Source organism: Gopherus flavomarginatus, chromosome 6 (assembly GCF_025201925.1).
Source record: "Gopherus flavomarginatus isolate rGopFla2 chromosome 6, rGopFla2.mat.asm, whole genome shotgun sequence".
NCBI classification, from domain to species: domain Eukaryota; kingdom Metazoa; phylum Chordata; order Testudines; family Testudinidae; genus Gopherus; species Gopherus flavomarginatus.
The window spans coordinates 81,747,640-81,769,279 of record NC_066622.1 but is presented as its reverse complement, the minus strand read 5'-3'; the positions used below and the strand labels follow the sequence as shown (position 1 = coordinate 81,769,279).

Sequence of the window (21,640 nt, the reverse complement as noted above, 5' to 3'; positions counted from 1 at the left end):
GCCCCACGGGGGCTCCCATGAGAATACAGTATTCCATAGTATTGCAACTTTTTTTTATGGAAGGGGTCCCCAAAATTGTTTTGTCCCAGGTCCCCTGAATCCTCTGGGCAGCCCTGCCTTATAGTGGCCTGATTTTCAGGCAGTTAGTTGCTCAGCAGTAATGAATTAATCCTCAAGACATCTCTGTGAGTATTTTATCTGTTTTATCAAAGACTCAAGTCAAGATTTTCAACAAAGTAACCTGCTAAATCAATAGGCTGCTAAATCAGTGACATGATTTTCAGACATGCTGGGCATCCAAGATTTTTAAAACTGATGTGTGATTTTGGGTGCCCAACTTGAGACACCTTAAAGTGGCCTGATTTTCAGGCAGTGGGATGCTCAGCACTTGCTGAAAAACAAGGCCCTTTAAGGTGTCTCAGGTTGGGTACCTAAAACGCAAAGCATCCAAAAATCACTCATAACTTTGAGAAGTTTGACCACAGTTGTTCTCATTGAGAGCGTTGTTGAATGCTCAGTACTTTTGAAAATTCATTATGCCTAAATGTGGATTTAGAAGCATGACATTAGGTTCCTGCTTTTAAAAATTGTGGTTTTTAAACATCATACCCACATTAAAACATAATATCTATGGTGGTTCTAGGAATATATCCTTAGATCTCAATCCCCCACGGTTATTTAAACACAAAACCATCTTTCCTCTCATGAGAAATCTTTTTAACTGAATTGCTTTGACTTTCTAATCCTACATCCAATAATCACAGACTACTTCAAAGCTTTGTGATAATCTTGAGTAAATTTATACACCCATAGAAAATAAGGTGCATGCATGAATTTGTTAACAATGCTATCCAGAGGACAAATAAGAGAATTTGCACCAGTAACAAAACAAATGGAAAGAGGAACTGGCGTGGCCTAAAAATAATTATGGTACAGAACCCAAGCACATGTGCTAGTCTGACCCCTTGAATATTTGGCAAGCTTTGAAAAAGAGGGTTGCATAATTTGTAGGTAATGGTACAAAGTGCACATATATTGAGTCTGGTTGGTTGTTTGCTTGTTTTATTTGTTTTCTCTAACTAATTCCATTCTCTTTTCTTCAGAGAGTCTGAGGTTGAGATGCCAGTTGAAAACAGATCCTAGTTTTGCCAATTACTAGAAAAAAAGTAGCAAAAAAATTATACCATTAGCTAAGACCATATGGGCAGAATTAAACAGGATAAATACAAACCTACTATATGTTAGATTCAAATAATGCTACTCTCACAAGACTAATTTCTACAATATTTACATTTAGTCTAGCAGCAGGCTGGCATTAAATTGACGCAGTGCCAGGTTGAATGAGTTTTTGCCCCATTTTGAAATGTCTATTAAATATAAAGTTGCTAAAGCTCTTCCAGACACAGAAAACCAGTTCTTTTGAGGGAGTAAAAATGGAATTGGTATATTATAGGTTGAGAGAGGTTGGGGAGATTAAATTAATTCCCAGAAATCAGGAATGGGGCTGCTGCCAAGACTACCTGCTGCTTTAGCTTGTGGGTGCTGGGGTCACTCGATCCATGGGAACATGGCTCTGCAGCCCTTCCCTTGGCCTGGCCCCAAACTAGTCTTGTGTGCTGGCTCTGCATAGGCTACTACAAAGACCTATTCCACAACACACGGGGAGGTGTTTGTTCCACTGGCTGATCCACTGCACAGCGACTATACAGGGATCATGTGGAGGGACTTACTCTGGATCTCTGCAAGCGGCGTGAGTTTCACTGTCTAAGCCAAAAGACAGTTTCTGCCTGTAAAAAAATACCCTCAATGTAATAATAGTAATAACAGCAACAACAACAATAAAAGCCACAAGCTACAGTAACACATGAAAACAGAATCATTTTTTTTTCTGCCAACAATGATTTGTTTTTCTTCTCACAACGTTTACTGCCAGGTTATTGCCGGTTATCATCAGCATCAAGTTAATTGTTAATATAGTATTAGGGATTTTACAGAACTAGTAAAAGACAGTCACTGACTCAAGGAATATTCAAATCTAAGAGCCAGATCCTGCAGCTAGACTTGTGGAAGGACTTCAGGCAAGTGCAAAGGTTTGCCAGTGCAGATGAAATTGCAGGATTGGACTCTAATTTTAGACATGATACAATGGGTAAGAGCTACAAACAGTGAGAGGCAAAAACAAGGGAAGGTGAGAGTTGCAATAACATGATTACACAGTTCCTGAATTTCATTGTGTGTACATAAGTGATCCCTTTTCCAAAATAAATTTAATGATTAAATGGGTTTATTTGCCATCAAACAACTGTTATGCAGCCTTGGCCAGAAGCTGGGAATGAGCGACAGGGGATAGATCATTGATGATTACCTGTTGATTCCCTCTGGGGCACCTTGCATTGGCCACCGTCAGAAAACATGATACTGGGGAAGATGGACCTTTGGTCTGACCAATGCATGGTTGTTCTTATGTTCTAAATTCCCCATTATTTCACTATGAATTTTGGACTCTTTCCTTCTCCCATTGATGTCAATTGTTAAAAATTTTGGCCCTTTGATTTTAACTTGAAATTAACAAAACATCTGGCAGATCTTTAGGTCCATGAGACCCTAATTGCAGCTTCACAGAGGACTCCTTTGTTATTCATATTACAACAGCTCCTGGGATTGGACAGTTATTGTATTTGATTCTTTGGTCTGGACGCAGAGCAAGCTTGAAAACCACAATTCTCATGAAATCAGATGTCCTGGAGCCACTATAGCAGCAGCCTTGCACACTTTATCACAGCATGGACCATATTCTAATGGAGAGATTGCATGAAGGATACTTACACTCTGATTGGTGTTTGAACCCACTCTCTCCTCCTACTGAGATTGACATAATATTCCTGTGGCAAACAAAGAAATTGTTCACACAGAAAATTAATATTAAGAAAGTTATTTTAGCTCCTTTTAACATGATTGAGGTGAAAAAGGAGAGTCAACACTATGTTACGAGCCATCTTTCCTCAGACCACCAGCAAGCCCCCACAGCCCATCTTCAAGGGATAGGCTTACAAAGCACTGACTACCTCTACATTTCTGTCTTTTGCTGCATCCAACGCTACAGTGTTTCTTCCCTGCAGAATTTGCCTCTAAACTCTGACATCTGTTGAATTCATTGGGAATTATTAGAAAAGATTTCGTTGTTATAAGCTGTATGGTACATTCTGTACATTGAAATGTTATGTTGAAGGTTACGAACTATGTAGCAATGATAGCATGAGTCAAGGACTAAGTAGCAGCTTAACTCTAATTTATATGGCTTTTTGAAGGGGAAGAGCTTTGTCAGGTTCTTCATATTAGTTGACTAATAAAGTTTTGTACTTAATGGAGCTTCTCATTCATAGCTAGGAGGCAAAGTATTGTCTCAATTTTACAAATGGAGAAATTTAGACAAAGTGAGGTTAAGTTATTTGTTCACAAGTCACAGGCAGAGTCAAGATTAGAATCTAGGTCCCCTAATTCCCAGCCCCATGGGCTAAATGATATACAACACTCCCTTTTTTCTTATATTAAAGCTAAATTAACCATTTGTATTCCTACAAAAATTCTTGGTTGACTTGCAATCCAATCACAATGTTTCATATTTTATACTATTACTTGTTCATATTTATTTTTTATAATAAAAACAAAACTCTCGCTTTATTTCCAGTAGATTTGAAGCTTTTAAGACAGCGAAACTGTCAAGTAAGTGGCCTTTTAGCAAACCCAGGCAACAGAAAGGTAGCCCTAATTAGACAGTACACTATATGAAACCCAATATGTACAAGTTCCCTGAAGACAATTTTTAAAGTAATTTGTCTCTGTTTCTTATTGAAAGTTCTCTACTAGATATAGAAGGGCCTTTCTGGGAGCGACTCCTCAGATAAATTTTGATGAAATTGGCTTACAGCACAGTATTTTATGACTAGGAGAGACTATCTGATTACAATAATTGGATATGCTAACATGGCCTATTACAGAAAAAAAAGAGGATTTATTGAAATAGTTATTGGAAAATTGCCATATATTTTATCAGGAATCCAATAGTAAAGTATAAAATAGTAATAACCTGGTTATTTCCTCCCCTATCAACAGGGGAAGTAACAAGAATGTCACAGGCTTTGACAACAGGCCTATCATACCTTCCCAGTTAGCACCCAGATTTGCAGCTTAAGGTTTGCAAGTCATCGTGGGATGCCTTATGTTCCTCTTCATTGCATATTGTTGCACTACTTCTTAATATTTTGGGTGTTGTTAAGATTAAAAGCTGCAGCTAACTGAAACTAAATAAGTCTAAATTGCTTTGGTAAGCAAGTGAACACTCCATTATTCCTTCTGGTAGACAGGGCCAATAAGGGAGTGAGAGACAAACAAAGGGGAAAAAAACTCAGGCTAGAAGAGGTCGAGTTAGGGTTAGAAAGGAGGAGGTGGGCCTAGCAAGGGAAAGGGAGGAGATGGCATGACAAAGTCTCCCTATAAAGGCAACTGGAAAGGGCTGAGAAATGTTTAAAAAGATAAATTTATTAAAAGGTGGGAAGGGGTTTGCAAAGCTTAATATGAACAAGTTAGTTTGGAAGAATTATATTTTTAATTTAATTGGAAACAAGATTTTAAATTTATTTGAACTTGGTTATTTTCGTTTGGAATCCCAAACACAACCAGCACAAACTCCCTTGATTTTTGGTTTGATAACTGTAATGACTGAAATTAAACTAAAACATTGCAAAAGTCTTCATCACAAGGGTTTAAAATCCATTTTAGAGAGAGTCCTAGACCAGGGAGTCTTTCTCCAAATGAATGAGACTTGGCAAGTTTGGTTGACAAAGTGCCAATGGTAGTTATGACGAAAAGAAGAGTGAACAAAATCTCTGTTTGAACTCCATCTGCCGACAAGGAAAATGCTGGTGGCATTGCATATCTAAACTAAATAGGTAAGGTCAACAAAAATCTTATGCTTGAAAAAAGTTGTCATCTCCATAAATAACCAAATTAAAAACTAAAATCTAATTTTTTTTCTGGTGTTGCACTTCACTCAGTTTAGACAATGAAAATAGGTTGGTCATTTTCACTTTATTTAGGGCTAGAGTCTTCCATACCCGCTCACTCTGTGTAATAACTTTTTACACAAGTAAGAAAGGGTTGCAGTATCTGTCTTTTGCTTGTCAGTCTCCCTTTGGCTGTGTTTGGGATTGCCTAGGAGACTGACTTGCTGCTGACAACCATTTTTAGCAATATGTTCTCTGAATTGGTGCTAAAAACAGCTGTAATGACAGTGTAGATGAGAGAAAGCTATTTTGGCAGGCAGTGTTAAATTGATCTTGAATGGGACTTCAGAATTTCTAGTTGGAAGACATACAATGTTATCTAAATTTGCAAAGATTAATTTTTCTCTTAGATTTCTGAGTAATGTGGGAATATTAGAGACACAAGGTGAGTGAGGAAATACCTTTTGTTGGACCAACTTCTGTTGGTGAGAGCGCCAAGCTCTCTCTAATATCCCAGGCCCGACACAGCTACAACTATGCTGTATACAATAATGTGGAAGTAGTTTCCCTGACATGAACCACCCATCCATAATGCAGACATGTGTCTCCAAGTAGATATTAGATGCTCTCGCTATAATCCAGTCCTAAAGTCAAGTTAAATTTCTTGGCTCCAGAGCTTTGCAGAAAAAAATGTACTCACTGATATTATCAACAAGGAAAACAACATTTGATTTCTCTTTCTCATATTATGGCTGATATGTTTCTGTAAGGGACAGCTTATTTTGCATTCATTTATTAATGTTTCTATATAGTATTAATGTTGACAAACACAGCAAACAGACTGGTGATGGTCATTCAGATCAATGAGCTTAGTCTCTGTGACTTTCTGGGTCATCCTATTGCCTTTTGTTACCTTTTTGAGTCTGCTAACAACAATGGGATAGGGCATATGCTGCTGGTTCGATTTAAGGCTGGCTAAATTAATTGACAACTGTGTGTGAACATGACTGTATTGCCAGGGTAAGTAATTTTTAGGGTGTGTCGAGCTTATGCCTTTGTGCTTGGTTTTTAAATGGAAAATGCCTAGTATTTTTTATTACTAGTGTAAATGACTTGGTTTCCCTGTTCAGTTTTGTATTGATTCAAGATGGAAAGCATAGGTAAATCAAAAGGGACTTTTAAGGGGTTGTTAAAGAACCAAGCATGAAAGGCAAGATACATAACTTCAAAGGAATTAAGATAACAATGCCTGGACCATCAACTGGGGGCAGAAGCGATCTATCTGGCATGAGCCGGGTTGTGATCCGCATTGGTTGGCTCACCGAGCCACTAGGGGGAGGTGGGGAGCTACTGTCTCACTGGCCATCCTGGGTCACGCCTCTCACTGGGGAATTAGCAGAGGGAGAGGCACCGGCAAGGGTCTGTAGCGCGCCCCTCAGGTAGGGGAGCGCCGGCAAGGGTCTGTAGCGCCTCTCAGGCTGGGAAGCGCTGGCAAGAGTCTGTAGTGTGCCCCCTCAGGCAGGGGAGTGCCGGCAAGGGTCTGTAGCGCGCCCCTCAGGCCGGGGAGCGCCGGCAAGGGTCTGTAGCACTCTATCGGGGTTTTGCTACCCGAGGCAGGTTGGCCGAGGTAGGAGAACGCAGGCCCACACAACTCCACTGTGGTCCAGCCCAGGGTCCTTACAGTGGCGAGGCGAAGGTCCCACCACTGAGTCAGCGGGGTCCTTCCGCAACACGATGACCAAATAGACTCACCGCTCTGTGCAGTTCTGTCCCTGGGCTCCTTCGTACCCAGTCCCTTGAGCGAGTCCCTCCAGTTCTTCCAGCTCATCCATGTACTCGGCTGCTGGCAGCTCCAGCTCCCACTCCACTTCAGGTTCCTCTAGCTTCTCCAGGTACTCGGCTGCTGGCAGCTCCAGCTCCCCTTCCACCTCAGGTTCCTCCAGTTCCTCTGGGTGCTCAGCGGCGGGCAGCCATGGCAGCCCCTGTCCTTCCTCCAGGTCAGGTTTCTCCTGGGCCAGGGCCTCCGCTGGACATGATGTTTTACCCTTTTTAAGGCTCAGCCTAATCTGCAAATCCTCATAAAGGCTAGTCAGCAGAAAAAGGAAGGATTTAAGTGAGTGCCCAGCGATGCTTTTCTGGGTGGCAATGAAAAGCAGAGGCGGCTCCGCCAAGCTTGTGCTTGGGGCGGCAAGCCGCGGGGGGCGCTCTGCCGCGCCGCAAGGGCAGCAGGCAGGTTGCCTCCGGCGGCATGCCTGCAAAGGGTCCGCTGGTCCCACGGCTCCAGCGGACCTCCCGCAGGCATGCCTGCGGAGGGTCTGCTGGTCCTGCGGCTTCAGAGGACCTCCCACAGGCACGCCTGGGGGAGGTCCGCCGAAGCCGCGGGACCAGCGGACCCTCTGTAGGCAAACCGCCAGAGGCAGCCTGCCTGCTGTGCTTGGGGCTGCAAAATCCCTAGAGCCAACCCTGATGAAAAGAGCCATGAAGATGAGGAATCAGATGGACCTGCCTGTGCTATGGGTATAGAGATTAAGCTAGATAAGGACTTTTTATTTTGTTTAATAAAGTTGCTATTGAATAAATGAGATGATATAACTAAAATGAGGAAGGAAATATCCTCACTTAATGGAACCATAGTAACTATGTATCCAGAGTAACATAGTCGAGTCCATGAATATCTTGACCCCTCTATTATCTGTGGTGTTATCATACCAGGGTCCCTATGAGCACTGCATCTTTCCCTTGACACTGAATGATCAACATTAGGTTTTAGCCTAAACAAAAGTTAATTAATACATGAAACAAAAAGCATTAATCCATCAAAAGTGTGTCAAACCCCCAAGCACTGTGTTATCTTGTATTACTGGCCTTTGTCCCCTCTTCCATTGCCCTTATCTCGCCCTCCAATTTTGTCTTCTCTGTCTTGTCTCTATTTAGACTGTAAAATCTTTGGGGCAGAGATTTTTTCTGCCTGTAAAGTGCCATGGCATTTGTGAGTGCTGAATAATGGGACTTAAATCCACAACATGCCCAAACTCCAGTGGGCTATCAAGGGACACATGACCAAAAGCTTCTAGAATCCCTGTCCTGCCCATTTCAGTAACCTGAGAACAAGGCTGTAAACAAGCAGACTGTAGACTTGTAAACAGCTTTATACAGAGATTAATGGAAATCCATATGCTTTACTTTAAGACAAGCATATAGTCATAAAACTAAAGCATTCCCTGCTGGAACTATGTAGAACAAAATGGTCATCTTCTGGCCTTTTACTTAAAAGACAACCCTGATCTGTATTCTCTGTCAGTTCCTCATGATAGTCACTTTTGTTCAAGTCTGAAACTGTGTAGGTATTGATTTCTCACAGCACTTGTAGTATCTCCTGTTGTTGTCAGACGCTACCGGTGTGGTGCTCTGCTCTGTTCAATGTTGATATCAATTGGCTGCGTGCCTGTGTTCCCTCTGTGGGCTGCCCCAGCTCTGCGCAGATAGCTGACACAGCAGATCCTGAGAGAACCCCCAATGACCACAGACTCTAGTAAGGTACGAAGGCACGTCGGCCAGGTTTATTGTCGAAGAGAAACACAGTCTCCAGCTCATGGGCAAATGAAGTCCAAGGTGCTGCTAAGGTGCTGCTAGCCAGTACCTATGTGCTCCCTGACAATGGACTCAGCTCAGTCAATGGCGAGACTTTCCACTGCTCCCTCGGCTGGACAAAGACATCCACTCAGACGTGCATTCGTATACAGAGGTACAAACAAGTTACACATCACTCCTGGCATATTGAGGTGCAACCCCTCTACGTAGCAAGGTACAACCTTTCTATATAGTAAGGTGCTGCCTCTCACCTTGTACATGTTGGTTCGAACAAAACAACTCTATCCATCATATTCCCCTTTTGGCCCTGTCATTGGGATGGGTCAGCTTGTTCCTTGTTATCTGTGTGGAGTGTACGAGTATGCCAATGTTCTGATATCTGGTGTCTAGTACCTTTTAGGTATGTCTCTTTTCACAGCATCAGCCCTTTCCTTGCCAGCTTCTGTGAGCAGGGCCTGCCTCTGGCTCACAGCTTAACTTTGCTTTATGTTAGCAAAGTCTTGACCATTACTTTAGTTCAGGCCTCAGGCCTCATACTGGGCCTTTGATAAGAGTTTATGTTTCAGGGCCTTATCCTACTACACCTGTATTAACCAGCTATGAATACAGTTCAAAGTTGCCTGATGGCTTTATTGCAATTCAATTTATCATAATAGAAATTTCAGCAAGATTCAGCATATCTATACCTTTACATCACTGATACAGCACACTATTCAAAATGTGAGGCTATTGTAAATCAACAAGATTATATAAGTATTAAAACTGCAAGCCAACTTGCACTAACTGATTTTAATGTAAACCACAAGGACAGGGAGATTAAAACTCACAGCTTATTAACTGTTTATCATTACAGGATTTGTCATTCCATCTGGATACATTTCTACACAGTCTTCAATTCCACCAAAATTATTTGGTTCTCCTGCAGCCCAGTTTGAGTATGCTATTGCTTCGCCACTTAGATACTTAAATGAACCTTCTGTTTGTATATTCCAATATATGCTGCTTTGTTATGACGAACTATTATTTGTTGTATGGCGCTGTTCTCTGCAGAATTCCTTGGAGAAGCAATCAGGCCACCAGCTTGGGAACATGTGGCTTTTGAGGTCTCAAAGTCACCTTCAGCTCCATTGGCTACAAATGTTTTTTCACCGGCACTATTGCCATTTATGAAAATCCAAGCTAGAAAAAACACAGAAGTACAGTACATCTAAGTTACATTTTTTCCCCACATACTATTTTTCAGATTAGAGTAACAAGTTCTTGGACCCTGGAGCAAGAGGCAGTTATTTTTGTTGATTCATTCTGTCTGACCAGCTGCACACCGACCCAGAAGTTTGAAAGGGGAAGGATATTTTACTGGTGCAGAGAAAACTATGGACAGAGGCAAAAGGTCTCAGGAAGACCCTAAAACAACCAGGAAAAATCTTAGGTTGAAGTTTATACTTTATTATTGTTATTTTAGTTAGCAATGAGGGAAGAGCTGAGGAAGTTTTTATTGTCCTAGAGAGCAGAGTTGGAATTGTACACAATATCGGAGTTTAATACTATTTTGGCACCCTAAAATATTACCATGTCACTATTGTAAAGTGCAGTGTTTGGGAACATTACTGCAGTATTTCTTATGAGGCCAGGCCCATTGGCCTTGATATGACACAGTGAGAATTTCTGTCATCATTCCATTATCTCAATTAGCATTTGCAGCTCTCTTTACAGGTAAGACTCAAGGGTCTGCTCCTGTTCCAGAGGAAGTAAATGGGAAATCAAGAGGCAGAATGAGGCCACATGTGCTGTTGATGTCAGAGAGTCGTTGTCTCCCACTATTCTTTTTGGTCACAGGACAAATCAAATAACATTTCAGACATAAAGTAGACCCTACGCAAGTCACACTATTTCATCTTAAGTATATTTTGGATGGGATTTTTTTAGCACTTGATCCCACAGCTGTTCTTGGGGGGACTTTCCTATTTACATCAAAGTGGAGACCTGCCGAGGCTAACAATACTCGTGACAAGGTTAGACCAGTACTGCCCTTATTGTAGAATTGAGTTACTTTATTAAAACATCCAGCAAGTACATAGAAGTTTGGAGTATGAGTGAATAGCAAAAAGCCCAGATCAGACACCAGATATGAATCCTTCTTAACTCTGAAGAAGTAGAGATCTAGATCTGCATCCAAATTAGTCCGTTTGGGCCCATCTATCGCTGACTGGAGTGAACAGCACTTTATTTGTCTTACCTTTTTGGATTTTGCTGACAGTAGCTTTCAGGGTCTTCAGTTGTTCTTGCAAATCACTCATTTCAGTTTTTAAAAGCTTACATTATGAAGGAGAAAATAATAGTATTCTTATTGTGTCACATTAAAATATGGAAGGTTTTCTAAAAGCTTAAAAAAGCCAGAAACATCACCTCCAGAACTAGTAGTGAATCACAAGTGTAACACCAAAGATACTGTTTTTGATTTCTTGGTTCCTCAAAAGATACAACTAGTTTAAAACTGAGGTTCTGAGGGCCAGAAGTCCACTGAAAATAAAACTACCTCTTGAGTGTAATTCTCAGTAGCACCTGCAGCAATGCTAGCTTTTCAATTTCTTTAAAAAATTAGAAGCACATCCTTCATCCCATGAACCCAGGGATCAGGTACCCATCACTGTGGTGTTTCGCTCCTATAGGATGTTTGAGTTCATCAGAGCAACTTTTGGTAACCCTGGAGGCTCACTCACTTCTCTCCCTTGAAAATCAGACTGACTGGTTTCCCCAGTGCCCTCCTCTGAATATTTCTCCCTCGCTCAGAAATCAGCAGCAAAGCCTTACTGGAACATTTATGAAATGAAAACCATTCAAACATCCATAAAGGCCTCTCTGTCTGCCCTGTTGGGCTTCTTCTTTACCTTCCCTCAAAAGGGGGGCACAGCTTACCTCTGCCTCCACAGTCTCCCTTTGGTCCTTCTGTACCTCTGTCTCCTTTTGGTCCAGGGGATCCATCCTTTCCTGGAAGACCTGGTATCCCTCTTAATCCTTGCAATACAATGTGTTTATTCAGGGAAAAGGAAGAGAGAAAAATAAAGCAAGTAAACAGTAAAATTTGTAGGTGTTATAAGAGTTTGTGATGTCATAATTAGAGATGGATGAAGATTAGATCATCAAAAAGAACAATGAATTTTTGGGGAACAATGAACTTTGATCCAGATCCAAGCTTGGTTCTATTGCTGCAATTTAAATATCAAATTCAAATATCTGAAAAGTGTTCAGAAGTTTGGTGGATTCACTTCTAAATGGAAATATTAGTATGTGAGTATAGCTGGAATTCCTAAAATGTTTCTCAGCATGTACAGATTTAAAGCCATATTTTCCACAGACCTTGGAACCAGATTTTGAAGTGTCCAGAATGCACAATTGGGACCAGATTTTGAAGTGCCCAGCATCCAGAATTGGGTTAAGATCTTCAAAAGCTTAAACACTCTCATTGTGACACTTGCGACTGATTATTTAAAATAACTCTGCACTCAGTGCACTATTTTGAAAATATGGTGCTTAAATGGGAGCTATGCTCTTTTGAAAATTAATAAAAGCAGCAAAGAGTACTGTGGCACCTTATAGACTAACAGACGTATTGGAGCATGAGCTTTCGTGGGTGAATACCCACTTTGTCAGATGCATGCTCCAATACGTCTGTTAGCCCATAAGGTGGGAGGAGGGATAGCTCAATGGTTTGAGCATTGGCCTGCTAAACCCAGGGTTGTGAGCTCAACCCCTGAGGGGGCCATTTGGGGATTGGTCCTGCATTGAGCAGGGGGTTGGACTAGATGACCTCCTGAGGTCCCTTCCAACCCTGACAGTCTATGTAATTACTCATGCAAATGGATTCTTAGTGGAATCTTTTAAATGGGGGGGGGAGGGATAGCTCAGTGGTTTAGAGCATGGGCCTGCTAATCCCAGGGTTGTGAGTTTCATCCTTGAGGGGGCCACTAAGGGATCTGGGGCAAAAATCAGTACTTGGTCCTGCTAGTGAAGGCAGGGCACTGTACTCAATGACCTTTGAAGGTCCCTTCCAGTTCTAGGGGAGTGGTATATCTCCAATTATATAAATTTATATTTTTTTACAGATCCATACCACCACAGCTACCCCTCTAATACTTCTGAAAATTTAGTGACTCTAGTCTATAATCCCTTGTGACTCCATTTCCCATTTCTAAAATGAAGATACCACTCCCGTCTTTCTGTCTTTCTCATCTATTTAGTTTGTAAGTTTTTCAGGGCAGAGTTTTTCTCTTACCATGTTTTATGTAGACTGCCTAACAAGATGGTTTTCAGATATCTGTTACGGACTCTAAGTGATATTGTAATACAAATAAATACTAAGTACAGTGTGATTAGAGAATAACTTCTTATAGTAACTTCTAGAGAGCAGGCTGAATGCCCCTTCATCCTTTGCCTCTATCTGCAACAGTGAGACCTAAACAACTTTTCCAGGGTCTGTCTCTTCAGTGCCAATTCAGCTTATTTTGAGGTTTGACAATATCAGAATGTATATCACCCTGGTATTGGCCATCTGCTGACACTACCAAGAGTGCTATTAGTCTTATTTATTATGTATGTGTGTTTGTGTGTCTCTTAACCACCAAGAAATGCACTGTAACAGCAAGTTATTTCACATAGATCACCGGACAGGCATTGGCTGGTAACAAGTTTCAGACACTGCCAATCTGGATCAGATTCAAAACTGGTGGCCTGGAAGTGAAAGAGTCTAAAGCACATTACCTATATCAGAAGCATCTGGTTCCAAATTGTAACATAGCTTTTATTTTACTTTGAACAATACTGCTAGTTTCATCCTAGTGTTTTAGTAATTAGCAATAAATTAAGGATCTCTGGATTGTTCATGCTTGACAAAATTTTTTGCTAAGGTTCCATCTAGCTATATGATTTGAATTATGCATCCTTTTTTATTAGCTTTAAAAAAACCACAAATCTGACCAACAAGTGAACAAGTATCAGAGGGTAGCCGTGTTAGTCTGGATCTGTAAAAGCAGCAAAGAATCCTGTGGCACCCTATAGACTAACAGACGTTTTGGAGCATGAGCTTTCGTGGGTGAATACCCACTTCCTCAGATGCATCTGAGGAAGTGGGTATTCACCCACGAAAGCTCATGCTCCAACAAGTGAACAGTAAATCAATATTTGTTTACCTTGATCTCCCTTTTCACCTTTAGGGCGACCTTTTCCATCTCTTCCTGCTAGTCCGTTCTGAGCAGGTCTGCGCACAACTAGTATACATGCATCCTGATCCAGTTTTTGGACATCCTGAGCAGGATTTGAGGTGGAAGTCATCACCAGAGTTAATCCCAAGACAAAAGTGTTGAATACTGGAAGCAGCAGCATTGTTTGATTCCTAGCCTGTGGAAAAAATCATTAAAAGAATTACCCATAAGGAATTTTGAGTACACGTAAACTCTTTATGTTGCAGTATTACACATTGGCTCTATAAATGAATGCTAAATGTCTACTTTCTAAAACATTTGTACTAGTTTGTTATATTTTTAGTCTGAGCTTCAGTGCTCATGAAAAAACTTTTAAATTATTCTTTATTCAAATCTTAATGAAGTACTCCTAATTTTTGGAATTTGTCCTGCTCCAAAAACCCCACAACTTGAAACAAAAAAAGCAGCAAATTTCAATTAAGTCCCATCAGGTTGCCTACAAACATAATCCTTAAAGTTTTAGTAGATCACTGCTTTTAAAAAATTGAATTATGTTTGGGCCTGTGCAAGTGCACTGAGGATAGAGTGGAAGTGAGTACCAGGGCTGGACCACAATTGCAATATTTGCACTTGGGAATATAGCTGTATGCTTTCATTTCAAAGCTAACGTATGGCGTAGACTCCCCAACTTATCTGGTAATTATTTATAAAATTGCATATACTTCCTAAATGAATAGCATAAAGAATTAGACAAGATGTATTTTGTTGTACTATGAATAAAATAGGAACATAAAACCATGAGGGTTATATAGTTTTATGAGGATAAACCAGTGGTTTGAGCATTGGCCTGCTAAACCCAGGGTTGTGAGTTCAATCCTTGAGGGAGCCACTTAGGGATCTGGGGCAAAAATTGATCCTGCTAGTGAAGGCAGGGGGCTGGACTCGATGACCTTTCAAGGTCCCTTCCAGTTCTTGGAGATCGGTATACCTCCAATTATTATTATTAAAATACATAAACTATAATACACTGTAACCTTAAACTTTGAATGATGTGGAAAACCATCACAGATGTGTTTAGTACACATAAATAAAAGATTTTAAGGAAATTTTTATCATAACCTTCTTACAAACTATGCACAACTTTATAATTAAAGAACAGACTTAAAAGAGAGCAACAATACCATCCAACCACTTACTTTGCAAATCCTGATTTTCTAGAAAAAGCATTCACAGGAATAATTTACTATGAGTTTGACCCCGTATTTATGTGCTACAGATTAAGTAACATGAGCTCTGGTTTCTAAGATATGCTCATTTAGAATAAAATGCTCATTTAAAAATAGTTAAAATTTACAGTAAATAGCTTTAGTGATATCTTGAAACCATGATAAGAAAGATAAAGCACAAAGAATTATTTTTTTCCAGTTGGCAAAAAGGAGGAACTGAATCGACTGCAACTCAGACTTCCTCAGAACATCTTTTAAAGCAATGCACTTTTTATATGCAGCTGACAATTTAACTATATGTAAATTGTACATTAATAACTAATAATCCTGGATTTCACTGACATTGTCAATAAGTCAAGATACAAATTTACCTAGACTAGAGATGGTTCTGAAAATTTTTTTCTATACGATGGGTTCAAAGAGATTTGTTTGTACTACCTAAACAAGAGCTCTGTGTAACTCAAAAGCTCATCTCTTTTATCAATAGAAGTTGGTGTCACTGTGCCTCCATGGGTCACAACTGAGAATACCAAATTCAGGACAAACTGCTGAGAAATAGGGCAGACATCCCCCAAAACTGGCAGTTATTCTCCCATAAAATATATCAAACCAGCAACAAAAGTTAACTTCTGTTTCATCACACTGGCTAACAAAAAGTCAGAAAAGAGGTTTCCTGAGGCATTCCAATCCTGGATTCAACATCCAGATGCTAGACTTAAAGATAAGTGGTTCTTTAAAATCAGTTTAATTAAACAAAGGTATCTTCTGCTCCCAAAGGACCAGTCACACACCCAGGTCAATATACAATTCAGATCTTACTGAAAAATCACACTGTTGCCAATCCTTCAGTATCTAAAATCTAAAGGTTTGTTGAAAGAAAGAAAGAAAGAAAGAAAGAAAGTTAAAATTGGTTAAAGGAATCAAATACATACAATAATTGCAAAGTTCTTGGTTCAGGCTTACAGCAGTGATGGAATAAACTGCTGACTTAAGTCAAGTCTCTGGTTGCTTCCAAATCATTGGAAGGTCTTCAGTCCACTGGTTACAATGCTCCCATTAGTATAAGTGCATAATCCAGAGGTTTGAGCAGGACAGAGGCAAAATGGAGATGTTTCCAGCACCTTTTATAGCTTCTGCCATGTGGAGGGAAACCCATTGTTTCAAACAAAGCCCTCAACACAGTAGTGGAAGACTACAGGTAAAAGATGGAGTTCGGAGTCACATGTCCATGCATGACTTCTCTTAGTCATGGCAGGAAATTCCATTAAGAGTAGATAGGTGTCTTCCATTGTGAGTTAAGTGTTCTCTAATGGATCATTCTATTTGAATAATTCCTTTACAACGTGCTGGTTAAACACCTTGTTGGTACTACCCAGAAGCAAATACCTTAGAAATACAGGCATATAGTTAATTTCATGTACAAAAATGATAGATGCATACAAATAGCATAATCTTATTCAGCAAATCATATCCTTTCTATAGACATCTTACCTGCCACATTTTGTACAAGGAATGAGGAGTCCTTGGGGCACCCTAGAGACTTATAGATTTATTTGGGCATAAGCTTTTGTGGGATATAACCCACTTCATCAGATGCCTGGAGTGGAAAATACAGTAAGAAAAATATATATTATAGCACATGAAAAGATGGGAGTTGCCTTACCAAGTGGGGGGCGGGGTCAGTGCTAATGAGGCCAATTCATTCAAAGTGGATGTGGCCATTCATGACAAGAAGGTGTAAGTATCAACAGAGGGGAAAATTATTTTTTGTAGTGACCCAGCCACTCCCAGTCTTTATTCAGGCCTAATTTGATAGTGTCAAGTTTTGTACAAGATTTGTTGCAATTATAAAACAGTGTTATGATCTACCTGATTATAGCGTAATCAGTTAACATCGCACCCCCAATGCAAAAATCAATGCAGGAAGGAGTGTTCCAGACACTGCTGAACACATCACAGCAACTTCCCATTCGTGGTTCTGTATTACTACAGCTTCTAACCCAATGTTAGAAGTGTCAGCATATAACAGAAATGGTTTATCAAAATCATGTTTGTCTAGAACAGGTTTTTTCTTTGTACGGTTCATTATGAAAGTAATAATATTATTCAATCCCTTTAAAAACTCAAGGTAAAACTTGCTTAAACCAGTAGTGGATTGGATCTGCTCTTGTAGAGTAATTCTTGTATGTCTTGTGATCTTGCCCATAGCTAATGAAAATACCTAATACCTTCCTCATGCATCTGAGGAAGTGGGTATTCACCCACGAAAGCTCATGCTCCAAAACGTCTGTTAGTCTATAAGGTGCCACAGGATTCTTTGCTGAAAATACCTAATTTATTCATACAAGCTCTGGGAAATGTTTGGAACCCAATTAACATCAAGTTAATGTAGATATTAATGTTCTCCATAGTGCAGGAATCTTGGCATTTAACCATGAAAGCAATATGATATAGTGCCTCAGTTTTCCTTTTTATGCACCGCATTAGGTGTGTAATGTCTTTTCTCCTGTGTACAGTTTCAAGACTGGTTACAGGCACTAACTTTGAAATATCAGTATTACATGACCTTAGACATAAAGTATATTGTCATGTAATGAAACAGTATAACCATAAAGGCTTTTAGCACACAGTGAGGTCTTATGTATCACTCCCAACATGGTCAAGGTTTTTTTTTCAAAAGATCTTGCACATTGTACGTGTTGACAGTTTTCTACCCATGAAAGCTTATGCCCAAATAAATCTGTTAGTCTTTAAGGTGCCACCAGACTCCTTGTTGTTTTTGTGGATACAGACTAATACAGCTACCCCCCGATACATAAGCAATGCATTAGTTAGAAGAGCTAACGTCAGCAATAATATTAATATGAAATCTATCACAAGTGTACATTCACAAGCATTTTTGTCATGTCTCACCTTTGGCACAATACCCTTGGGCTTTTGGCATTCTAGGGTTCCCCTGTGGCTTCCATTTGTAGGATTAAATTTTTCCCTTACTCCCTGTCAGTACCATCAAAGTCTGAGGTCTTTTGTGTAACAGAATTAATCGGCTGGCTAGGTGTGTCCTCTTTGCTAACAGTTATGGACAAGTCTTCCTCCTCCCTGTCAGTCAGGTAATTTGCATCAACAGAGACACTGTACCAGGGGTCTCAAACACGAGGGCCATGGGGCTATTTTCTGCAGCCCGCTAAGCGCCCTGTGCCCGCCCACCGGCCTACCTCCAGGCCAGGGGTGGGCAAACTACAGCCACAGAATTGCCCCCATCGAGCCCTGCACCACTCCCTGTGGCTGGGGGATGGGGAGAAGCAGAGGGCTCAGTCCGTGTGTTGCCCTGACTGTCAGGCACTGCTCCACCCCCCCGCAGCTCCCATTGGCCAGGAACAGGGAACCACGGCCAATGGGAGCTTCGGGGAAGGTACTTGGAGGCATGGCAAGCAGCGTGCGGAGCCCTGCATCCCCCCTCCCCCAGGGGCCATAGGGACATGGTTCCACCTACTTCCTGGAGAGGGACCAGGGCCAGGGGTGGCAGCCTGCCCTGGCCCTGGTGCGTGCCACTGCCACCCCGAAGCCCTCATGCACCTTGCCCCTAATTCCCTGCCCAGAGCCCCCTGCCTGTACCTGAACCCTCTGCTGCACCCCAACCTCCTGCCCTGACCCCTCTGCCGCATCGCACACCTGTCTTGCACCCCAATCCCCTGCCCTGAGCCTCCTGCTGCATCCCACATCCCTTCTGCACCCTGAGACCTCTGCCTGCAACCCAGCCCCCTGCTGCACCTCACCTCCCTCCTCTGAGCCCCCACCACACCCCTGATGCACCCTCTAGGGGCAGGGAGGGGGTGGAGGTGGGGTGGGGACTTCAGAGAAGGGGTGGGAAGAGGTGGGGCCTCATGGAAGGGGTGGAGTGGGGGAAGGGTCAGAAGCAGTAATGGGGCGTGTGTCAGTGATGCGGCCCTCGGGCCAACGAACTAGCCCTCATGTGGCCCTCATGGTCATTTGAGTTTGAGATCCCTGCACTAGACTTTACACATTTTCAGATGCTTAACTGTTACCAACTGCAAGGCTGGACTTTGTCTTAAAAAGATACCATCCATTTTCACTAGCATGTTAGACTCAAGGTCTTTTTGTCCTTCCATTACCAACCTTTGCTTCCACATGGAATCGGCTGTTAAGTCCACTAAGAGACTACAAAACATATCCAAAGTGTCTAGAGATGAGAGTTTGCCTGTCATCCCCTGTATTCTTGAGAGATCAATTGCACAGCTGTCCTGCTCTGTAGATTCAGCTATCCAGTCTTAACCTCTGAACCTGAGACACAGACTGTTCACTTAAAGAATCAACATGGAAACATTCCTGTCCCAACAATAGTGTCTTCCCAACAAGCTGGCCAAACACAGTCAATTGATCATCATAGGGCCATTCAAATTCCCTAAATCTTCATTCCACCTTGTAAAAACCTTCTTTAAGTTATCCACCCTGGGGGTTAGTCTACACTGGCAATGCTAAAGCGCTGCCACAGCAGCACTTTAACATGGCTTGTGTGGTCACGGCAGACCACAGCAGCTCTAAAAAAACCACCACAACAAGGGACATGGCTCCCAGTGCTGGGGCACTGTCTACACTGGAACTTTACAAAACTGAAACTTGCTGCGCTCAGGGGGGTGGTTTTTTCATGTCTGGTCTCTGGGACTTTGTTATGACACTAACAGGATGCAACCTATTTATAATGTCTTTCTCTCTAGCAGACACAAACTTAGGAACATTTCCTTCCTGGGCTTTAGTTAAATCCAGAACCAACTCTGGGACAACTGATAAATTCTCAAGTAGCATAAGCTGAGAAGTACTTTCTGTCTGTACACCAAGAGGTACGAACTGCTTGGATAAGCATCCCAATGTGTGTATGCTTCTCTGAATCACACCCATCTTCAGACTCCTTAGAGATTTCCCCGTTACTATCTACTGCATTAGGAGTTTTCAGTGACACAGACCTAGATTTTCCCCCAGTATCTCTTATAGAAGTTTCTTTGTACTGTCCAGCAGAGCAAGGAGAACAATGGTGAGGTTTGGCTTTTTGTAAATTTCACACACAAGTTCCTCAGGTCCCCCATACAAATCAAAATTATCATTTTTTTAATTATTTGGCTGATTTACAGCCCTGCTTGTCAAAAATTGTCAGAGCTGAACCATTCATAAATACATTATGTTATCACCCAGTAGTCATAGACTGTATTATACTTTTACAATGCCTTTCAACCAAACATCTTCTAGGTGTTTTACAAGCAATAAAGAATTAATCCTTTAGACATTTCTGAGAATTTTCTCTGTTTTATCAAAGGCTCAAGTCAAGATTTTCAGCCAAAGTAAGCTGCTAAATCAGTAGGCTGATAAATCAGTGACATGGTTTTCAGAAGTGCTGGGAATCCAAGATATCCAAAACTGATGTGTGATTTTGGGTGCTCAATTTGACACAACTTAAAGTGGCCTGATTTTCAGGGAGTGGGATGCTCAGCACTTGCTGAAAAACAAGGCCCTTTAAGGTGTTTCAGGTAGGGTGCCCAAAAGACAAAATACAGTTTCTGCATGTAAAAATACACCCAGTATAATAAATAAAATAATAATAATAATAATTAATAGCCACAAGTTACAGTAACATATACAAACATTTTTGTTCTTGTTCTGCCAACAATGGTTTGTTTTTTTTCTTCATGGTATTTGGTTATTGCCTGTTATCATCATCATCATGAAGCTAATGTTTATATAGTGTTAGGCACTTTACAGAACAAGTAAGAGACAGTCACTGACTCAAGGAATATGCAGTCTAAGGGCCAGATCCTGAGCTAGATTTTTGGAAGGGATCCATGCCAGTGCAAAGGTTTGCCAGTGCACATGAAATTGCAGGATTGGACTCTAATTTTAGACATTATACAACGAGGAAGAGCTACAAACAGCAAGGGGCAGAAACGAGGGAAGATGAGTGTTACAATGACATGATTACACAGTTCCTGCATTTCATTGTGCGTACATCTATGTGATCCTTTCTCCAAAATAAATTCAAAGTTACATGGGTTATTTGTCATCAAACAACTGTTTTGCAGCTAAAATTTCCCATTATTTAACTATGAATTGTGGACTGTTTCCTTCTCCCATGGACGTCAAGTGTTAATAATTCTGGCCTCTTGATTTTAACTTGAAATTAACAGAACATCTGCCAGAGCATTAGGTCCATGAGACCCTATTTTCAGCTTCACAGGGGGGTTCTTTGCTGATCATATTACAGCAACTCCTGGGATTGGCCACTCATCATATTTTTGTTCTTTGGCCTTGATGCAGAGCAAGCTGGAAAAGCCACAATCCTCCTTCTCCTGCAATCAGATGTCCTGGAGCTACTACGGCAGCAGCCTTGCACATGTTATCACAGCATGGACCACATTCCAATGGAGAGATTGCATGTGGGACACTTCACCTCTGATTGGTGTTTGAATCCACTCTCTCCTCCTACTGAGCTTGACATAACATTCATGTAGCAAACAAAGAAATTGTTCACACAGAAAATTAATATTAAGAAAGTTATTTTAGCTCCTTTTAACATGATTGAGGTGAAGGAGGAGAGTTAATAATATGTAATGAG

The 21,640-nt window shown here is 41.2% G+C and overlaps 1 long non-coding RNA gene and 1 pseudogene across 1 annotated transcript in view; one reads left to right on the top strand and one right to left on the bottom strand.

Moving 5' to 3' along the window:
* The window catches only part of LOC127054470 (uncharacterized), an 82,588-nt gene extending 68,688 nt beyond the window's left edge, over positions 1-13,900 (top strand). The window contains exon 3 of the long non-coding RNA XR_007775257.1: positions 13,805-13,900. This is a non-coding gene — a long non-coding RNA (uncharacterized LOC127054470). The remainder of the gene's footprint in view (positions 1-13,804) is intronic.
* LOC127054464 (pulmonary surfactant-associated protein D-like) lies at positions 9,411-14,017 on the bottom strand (annotated as a pseudogene).
* Positions 14,018-21,640: the final 7,623 nt, after the last annotated feature.